Source organism: Pieris napi, chromosome 12 (genome assembly GCF_905475465.1).
Source record: "Pieris napi chromosome 12, ilPieNapi1.2, whole genome shotgun sequence".
NCBI lineage: Eukaryota > Metazoa > Arthropoda > Insecta > Lepidoptera > Pieridae > Pieris > Pieris napi.
In genome coordinates, this window is record NC_062245.1 from 6915352 (window position 1) to 6917900 (window position 2549).

The 2549-nt window shown below is 29.7% G+C and overlaps 1 long non-coding RNA gene across 1 annotated transcript; it reads right to left on the minus strand.

Moving 5' to 3' along the window:
- Positions 1–225: 225 nt before the first annotated feature.
- Positions 226–2257, minus strand: LOC125054925. The gene is made up of 2 exons (XR_007117794.1): positions 1962–2257; positions 226–389 (listed from the first exon to the last, which is right to left on the minus strand). It is a non-coding gene; the product is annotated as an uncharacterized LOC125054925 (long non-coding RNA).
- Positions 2258–2549: the final 292 nt, after the last annotated feature.

The window sequence follows — 2549 nt, forward strand, 5'->3', positions numbered from 1 at the left end:
CAACATACACGTCCTTATAAAAATCGTAGAATAGCTAAAATAAATTAAATGTTTAAAAATCACTTTTTTTTAAAGAACTGTGGACAAACGGGCAGGAGATTCGCCCGATTTTAAGTGCTAGCCGCCGACTTTGGACACTCGATTATGTTCACGAATTCATATTTCTTTTAGTAAACATAGGTATTTTCTAAATTTATTATATGTTAATAATAAGCCATTTGAAAATATTCTAATAACAGTATTTATTTAGTTAGGATGACGCCATCAAGTAGAAAAAGATGTCTTCAGGAAATTTTCAATTGGGCATACCTAAACATTCTATATTTCCTTGGGGCTTTTCTTCGTCAACATCTCTCACAATTCAGCGAGTTAGTCAAGTCAAGTTTAAGCTGTAAAGAAAACATAGTTATTTATATTATATGATAATTCATTAACTAATGTTATAAATTATATTTACACAATTAAAAGGAATTTATTTTTTATATTAAAGTTACTTATAATTTTCGAGTTATTGGTTGTTTTGTCATACCTTTTTTAAAGGTTTTATATCAAGAGTTCTCTTCTATATAGGAATTAATTTTGGATAACAAATTTATAAGTTAAAGAATTTGTAACCCTATAATTTCAAAACTAAAATTTTGTAAATACCAATATATTTTACACAGACAATTTTAAGTAGTAATTTCAGAATAACCATTATTCTTCAATGTTGACGTTCTGGGATATATTCACACAAATTAAGTAAAACTGATATACATATATACTGATAGCCAAAACTGCTGTGATTTAAATATTCAGAACTAAAAGGCAAAATTTAGTTAAGATTCTTTCAAGTTAAGGTTTATATATTCGTTAGTAGTACGATGTATATTTCGGTGTATTACTTAGATTGATTTAGAATATGTATAACATTATGTTGTTCTATACTTTAAAATAGAAAAAAAAAAAGCTTTACAACTTAAATAAAAACTGATATCATATGAATTTACTTTAAGTATTCAAATGCTATACAAAAAAAGGTATAGGTCATTCATATTAATACGACCGATTAAAATACAGTAAGTAACTTTTAGCGTTGTTTGAAAGCGTGTACGCTCTCGTGACTTCATACTTTGCAAAACCAACATTGAATTATAAAATATTTGAAAAACGCACATTCGCATAACATGATCATTTCAAACTCAACACATTGTTACTGTCGGCGTGTCAAAGGCGCGGTGCCTTTGCACGTTTGACAATCACTTTGTGAACTACAAAGTGGCCGAGATTACCGGTCAAGCATTTGATGTGGCGAATTATTGTTTGGCCTACAATACTATTGGCAGGTACTGTGTTTTTTATGCAATTTTCAAGCGGCACTATTAACGATGTCATCGATACAGCCTTATATTTGTTTGATTTGTTCTTTGACAAAGAGCGACCATTGAGTTAAAGGCAATAAATGTTGTTTAAAGTAGCTTTTTGTTAAACAGAGTAGATTTAATTTTGCTTAAAATTTAGTCGTTGAATGGCTTTTAAGCAGTGTTACAATGATTAAATTAGAAAATCAAATGTTCGCCGAACTCGATAGTAAAAGCAATTTTGTTTCCTACTAACTACTCATGATTTGTTACTGACGTTTATATTCTTCTCTATTCCATTTTGTTCTAGTAGGTTTAATTTTAAAATTTATTAAGTAACTAAAACGCAAATTTAATTTGTCAACTACTTTAGAAGAACGTTGCATTCATACTGATTGCTTTTTAAATGATTAAGAGCATTAGTCTTTATATTGGGGATAAAAGTTTACACAACTGTTGGCATTTGACAACGACAATTAGCTATACAGCTAGTAAAATATCTAGAAATTAATATTATCCACATACTACTACTATCTAGATAGTATATTTAGATTTCTCTTATTTAAACAATCAGAATATCTGTATATTTATAGGCAATATAAGAAAAGAGTTGAATGTTACCTTTGACAATGGTGTTCAGGCGGGGCGGGGCTGTTTGATAGCACCTTGACAGTTGACACCTCCGCGTCGGCGACACTTTATTGAAACCACTCAAGCGTGAGGCTTGTGTGGTTATGTCAAACTTAACAAACGGATTTTGCAATAGTACCTGGTAGAGAAGCTTTGATCCACGTGGTTATGGCGTTATAAGCTTGTTGGGAAAGAATAAAAAAAAACTAAACATGTTCGATGTTTTTGCTTCTTTTCATTAATATTTTTCTAACAAATTATCGAATATCACTCATTGAATTGTCTTTATTTATGCGAATAATTTAAACAATACAACTGCAAAGTTGTGAAACTATATTGTTTATATATTATTTTATGCGATAACCTTTTTATCAAATTTTAAAAATACTATTTCATTGTTATATTTGAGTCATGTACACTGTACAGCTCTGTATTGCTTACGGTGATCAATCACAGTTTTTGAACTCTTCAAAGAGTTATCGAAGACAAATAAAGATTGATTTGACAATTTAATGGTTCAAAAATTAGTACTAGTAAGTTATATGTCCGTCTTATAACCTTCAGACAGGCGAAACACTC